The sequence below is a fragment of the Wolffia australiana genome, chromosome 19 (assembly GCF_029677425.1).
Source record: "Wolffia australiana isolate 7733 chromosome 19, ASM2967742v1".
NCBI classification, from domain to species: domain Eukaryota; kingdom Viridiplantae; phylum Streptophyta; class Magnoliopsida; order Alismatales; family Araceae; genus Wolffia; species Wolffia australiana.
This window is the reverse complement of record NC_135853.1, coordinates 3,261,602-3,268,048: the sequence shown is the minus strand read 5'-3', so window position 1 is coordinate 3,268,048 and position 6,447 is coordinate 3,261,602. Positions and strand designations below refer to the sequence as shown.

The 6,447-nt window shown below is 42.5% G+C and overlaps 1 non-coding gene across 1 annotated transcript; it reads left to right on the top strand.

Moving 5' to 3' along the window:
* Positions 1 to 6,286: 6,286 nt before the first annotated feature.
* LOC144715936 (U1 spliceosomal RNA) lies at positions 6,287 to 6,447 on the top strand. The gene has a single exon (XR_013584766.1). It is a non-coding gene; the product is annotated as a U1 spliceosomal RNA (small nuclear RNA).

Below are 6,447 nucleotides of genomic sequence, written 5' to 3'. Positions count from 1 at the left end.
ATCATCGTAGAATTGGACTCACAAGTATCAGTTGATATGCTTCGTGCAGGCAAATGCTCCCAGTGGCGACTACAACGCATATGGCAGGACATCATGCAATGCCGCCCCCCCACAACTAGTATCTGTCACTAGCTGCGCGAGGGAAATCGGATAGCAGATCCTTGCCAACCACGCAGTTATAGTGCAGGGACGCGGACGGACAATTTTTTTGTCCCATAGGACGAATATCGTCCCTGAGGGTCAGACAATTTTTAGGACAAAAAATCATCCAATGGACGTTGGGACGGGACGATATTCGTCCTATGGGACAAAAAAATTGTCCGTCTGATAGGCCTGGACGGTTTACGGACGAATTTGGACAATAAAATGATTATTTAATCCACGACAAAATGTAAGGTTTATGAATTAAACTAAATTTCCTACTTTAGGGTAACTATTTTTTTATTACAATTGAATTCATTTCCATTTTATTTAATCAAATTTATTTGGGTAGTTTACTAAATCAACATTAATTATAGATATGGAGAAATATTATGTGTATAGGTTCAATTCTAATTGCTTAACTATATATACGGTGAAATTAATTGTAGCATGGCTGAAGGTAATAAGAAATTGCACTATTACTTATTATTATATTGCTCGACCTATTAAAATATTATGTTCATGGGTTCAATTTTGATTACTTAAATCAACTAATATTGAAAACCGATACCTAAAAGGGCGGTTCCCGAATAAATTTTATATTGCTCTTTCTTGAGGTAATCACTCGATCTGAGTATGTAAAAAAAATATAAAAATGGTACACTTTTAATTTTTCAAATTCAAATAAGTTGTAGACATCAACTTAAATGTTCAACAAGTATTTAAAGTATTTTCAGTACGAAGGCAGTAGATGAACAATACGACGCAGAAGGGAACATAAAATCCTGCTGAATATTTTTTAAATTTAAGTATCTTCAGTACGAGGCCAGTAAGCACCGTAGCCGTACCGTAGCCGCACCGTAGCCACACCATAGCTGCCTCCCCACGACCAAAGGCCGGCCACTTCTTGAAGGTAAATAGAGTGACCGATGTGAGTTTTAATTGACTGTTCAATAAGAACCAAAATATATGACAAAATAATTCTCAACCAAAATATATCTCAACGGTTCGGAATGTGTTCATCGGAGGGAAGCACATCGGTGGATGCGATAGTAAGCACCGTTGGCCCCTCATGTTCTTACGTGCTCGGATCATTGACTTTGACTCGTCTTATTTCATTGCCTTTGACTTGTTTGTAGCTTTGACCGCCATACACAGTGGGGGGAAGCTTGTGCCCTTCTTGATTGAATCTGGCGCCCTTATCAGTCCACCAGCTTGGGGAAACAAGAACGATATCTTGTTCTCCTTATATTTATATGAATAAAGCATGATGATGTGTTGTTTCTATAGATTTTCTGTATTTCTATTGGAGGTTGTTCATTGCAAGGAAAACTGGGTAATTTATTTGAGTGATAAATTCATGCTTGAATATCTCAACAAAAACTCACAGGTCATGGAGTCATGCCGAAATATATCAACTTTGAGAAATAAGACACATCAACATATCTCAACTAATTGTTCAGAAATAATTGAACGAAACCTCGTATGTCTTAATCCTTGGAATCGAATTTTCTGAACGGCCCTTTATAATCATGTTGATGTTTACGAAACCGTTAATACAAAAAACCATCTATTCATTGTCATCGTTAAAATTTGAAGAACACAATCTGATTCAAGTTTTTCTTAGTCTCCGTTTTTTGCCAATAAATACAGCATTTATCATGATCAATACATTACTGGAAGGAAATTCCATTGCTATACACCGTAAGAGCTCAAGAGTAATCAGAACATGTCAGTGGCAAAATTTTCAGAGCGAAAGCTGAGTCAAGTTTATCTTAGTATTTTTTTTAACCAAAATTGAAATAATAATTGGAATAGAGAGAGAGAGTAAAGAGGAAATGGAACTTACAATGAACGTATGAGTGGATGAGTGAATGGGACAGTACGATCATATTGTCCCCCTCGTTACTCTATAACATGAAATGTAGAGGGAGTCAATAAAAGAGAAACATGTTTCTGAAAAATGGAAAGCGATAAAGCGTAACCCACCATAACCCGAGCTGTCATCATCGTCGGGGTCATCATCGGAGTCGTCGGAGTCCCGCTCTACACGACGAAACCATGCGCGAAGCATCATCAACATCTCAATGCTCTCCGCGTCGAGCCATGATCTTTGCTACGTTGTGATGCCTCGGCCGACTGAAAAAAGCCGCTTTACCGGTGTGCTGGTCGGACTCACGGCAAGGAATTGGTGAGCAATTACTGTCAAATTCGACAAGTATCACATCACGACATCCTTCTACCAACCTAGAGGGTTGTCCTCCTCCTCATTGCATGGGATGTTAAGATATGTATCTAGCTCTTGCCTTGGCGTTGAACGTGGTCGTTGACGACTACAAGGATGCGTATATTGCCGCTTGGACGAATATTGCATTGGACGCCAACTTACCAACAACACTCCCCGCTTTGAGTCACATTCATCTGCTTTTGTCGTAGCTGTAGAATCCAATAGACTGCCAAGATAGGAAAGCACACTTTGTCTACATGACGGATCAACCACATCTAATTTTGAGAATGGATCTAATGTTGTCGCTGTAGCGACAGTATTATTGCCCCAAAGTACCGTTGCATACTGCATCAATTTGCTATGCATAGCACCACACGCTGACCGCAGGGCATTCCGTCGTTCGGCATCCCATGCTGCCCCTTCATTGTTAGTAGCATGCTCAAGATGATTCGTCAACTCCGCGACTAATTATGTTACTTCAGTTATTGGCAATTCCCTGGCATAGTGGCCCAAGGACGCACGGGTATTTGCCTATCAACTCCCAGTCCTCCTGACATAGGCCATAATCTCTTGTGGTCATGGAAAGGAACTGCATAGCCATGTGGTCCTAGACATCTTTCTTAGCAAGAGCACGCTCTAACATCGTGAAAGTGGAGTTCCAGCGTGTTGGGCAGTCTATCTTTATCTTGTTCCAATCCGGTAAATCAAACATCTTGCACATATCAACATATGTTTCCAAATGCTGTGTGGATCCCTGAATGGCATTCACAATGGCTCTCACGCGTGAAACGGCTTCCCCCAAAGGTGCAACTAGTGCCGCAATATCTTCCTCGACATTTGAATCAGTTGGGTCTTCCGTGTCCAACGGTGTTACTAGGCAAAGATCTCAGACACGTAGCAAATTAGTTGTATGGGGTTCTAGATTGTGAATGACCTTGAGACCGGCCTGGACTATGAGGTTCAGTACTTGGGCAAAGCATGGTACATGTCGGTCCATGGTGAATTGGGGGCTTATTGTCTTCAATTGATCCACAATGGAAGCAATCATTGTTTTGTTGTTGGACGCATTGTCCGTGGTGATGGCACATATCTTCGACTCAATTCTGTAATGATATGTAACTTCCACAATGATCATCGCTAAGTTCAAGCCGCTACGGGGTCCCTTGATCTGTCGTAGTCCTAGAAGAAGCTCACATAGCTTCCAGTCGTTGTCAATCCAATGGGCTGTGATTCCTAAAAGGGTGATGTTGTTTTGGGATGTCCAAGCATCCACGGCAAGTGATACGCTGGAGACGTCTGCAAACATCTCCACCAGCTTCCCTTGGACATCAGTGTACATCCTTTCAGCCGTCACCTTGACCGCATCCGGACCAGGGATATCCCCCACCACCTGTGTCCCATAGAACCAGTCTTCGGAAAGAATTCTTATTCACAAGATGCCAAGGAAGATCGTTGTCGCAAATGAACCTAACAAACTCTTCTTTTGTCTGCTCCATGGTGATGTCGCATAAGTATAACTTATGGGAGAGTAGTTCGTAGTGGAGAATGGCTCTCTGCTTCAGTTTGCGTCCCCTAATTTCGTCATGAAATTTATGGTGCACCTTCTCTAGCTGTCTCCAAAATATGTTTGTGCTCTTGTCTTTATTCCTCCTGATGACGACCTTACGGATGGGGTTCTCTGCTTGACATAGCGTGCACTGATACTCATCCGGTTTAACTTCAACAAAATGATCTAAAACTTTTGACCGATTACATCTTCCGCTGCGAGTTGATAGGTTGTCATCAACCTCTATTGTGATGCAATCTACGGACATCGATGGCTCATCCTTAGCCATCAATTTTTGGGTAGTAGCAGATGTGGAATCCATTACTCTACCTGGGCAGTTAACAAGACGCAATCATATATAAAATACGTGTCAGTTACAGTAACGATTAAATTCAGTCGTTCAGGAAATTCAGAAAATAATTTCAATCACATGAAATCTTGCAGATATTTTCCTCATACAGAAATACATTTGCAATTACCATGGTTGCTTCATCAACATTTACAGAAATCCCTAGAAATCCTTAACCAAATTCAAACACCGCAATCAATAAAGTCGAATAATACATTCAAGTAAAAAATTCATACAATCACAATCCATCAAAGGCAGTATAAGACCAAAAATATTTGAACAAATTAATCGTTATATCGTTATCCCAAGAAGTAACTTAATTGTAAACAAACAAAACTCGCCCCACATACAAACCACCATAGACCATACGGATCAACACAAAGAACACAAAGAAGAATGTGTATACCTGATTACAAATCAATGTCAACCCTATAGAGGCCCTAAGGATGTGGGGGCAACGAGGCTCAGCTTGCTGAAGAGCGTGACCAAGCCCCTGTCGTACCCGCAGGGGGGTAAGACTGCATTAAACAAAGTGAATTTATATATTGAATTGCCACATGAAGTTTGATCTCAATTGAATAGGTCTCTAGAGGATCAAAATTTGGGCTGTCAAGGTGAGCAATTCTCCATTCACAGAAAGAAGAAATAGAAAGATAAACCATAAGTAGAGAGAGGTCACCCTAACAGAAACTTGGGATGTAGTAAGAAAGGAGAAGGTTGATCAATCGAGTAAGAAAGGAGGTCACCTCTATGGATCAATCGAGTATCTCTCAATGAAACAGTTTTAAAAAAATTCAAAGATATGAAATGGGTAGTTAAACATACATAATATATGTAAGTATTAATGAATGAGAGAGAGAAATAGCACGTCCCAACCACATTTTAGACGCAGTTAGACCGAGAAAATTTGATCAGTTTAGTAAGCTACATTATTAATCAGGAAAAATCCATAGAGGATAAAATCCCGGGCCGCCAGTGTGGCCAACTTTCCACCCACAAAAATAGGAGAGAGAGAAATGTAGATATGGAGGGAAAGAGAGAAAGATAGATAGAAGAGAGAATGCTAGAGAAGGAGAGGAGAAACGCTAGACAAAAGAAAACTCATTCACTTCAACAACAACTGTGTTTTTCCCCGTTACTGTAGATATTTAAAGAAACAGGAGTCTTAAATGTTTAACCAACTAAGCATGGGGGCTTACCAACCGGTAAGGCCCCCATGGAGAGTCGTAACTCTCACCGTATGCGACGTATGCGTCACACGCAATACATCAACTCCCAATGGGTTCAGAAGATTCAACTCCGTAGAAGAAGAGAGTGGCTTCATCGCAGCTTGGTTCTGAACATGTCATGGTCGTTACTCGACTAGCCACCCATTCCCACCGCTATCCGCCAAGGGGGATGTAGTTCTACGTGAACTCGTGATGATGTGGTCGTTGCGAAAAGGTTGGGCTACCATAGCTCGTACTTGGCCAATCATCTCCTGAGAAAAGTTATGGGCTTCCCAAAAACTGTATCCTTGAAACAATTTTTGGGTACCTTTCTGAGGGGGATCCGGAACCCCAGAAAGGAAGGGCTGTAAGCGGGAGAGAAGGCGCTGTGCACTTTCAATGATTAGCATGTGCTGGCAGGGCGTGCAATGTGGAAACAGGACTGTTGGGGATGTAAGAAAATGTTCAGCCGGTGGCTTCGAGGAAGGCTTCGGGGTGTCAGAGTCCGAATCCAAGGTAATGTCGATGACGTCTTCATTTGGGTGATGATAGGCCAGGCGTTGAAGGCTACGGCACAGAACGTGTTGACTACAACGCAGGGTATCCTCGCGTGACTCGGCGTGATGCTGGGGTGTCGATGATGATCGAGGCATAGCTGTTGGTGTAGCGTGCGACTCCCGTGTACCTGCAAAATACTCATCCCACAAATGTGGAGCAAGTGTTAAAACATCGGCCGTAAATGATTTGGAGAGACTGGATGCATTCCGCTAACGATTCCGCTGTAAATGATGGCCTGCCCAGCGGCTCAAAGCTCCATACTTACCTGGACGGGGTCTACGGGTGATCAAGAAGGCCTGTGGCCTAACCGCGTGACCTCCATTGCACTTGGGAGGGGCGCTCGGCTACCATCTCCCCAAGTGGGAGAGTGGACGTCATAATTGGTGGTAGCAGGGGCCTGCGTGCGCGCGGCCTCCAC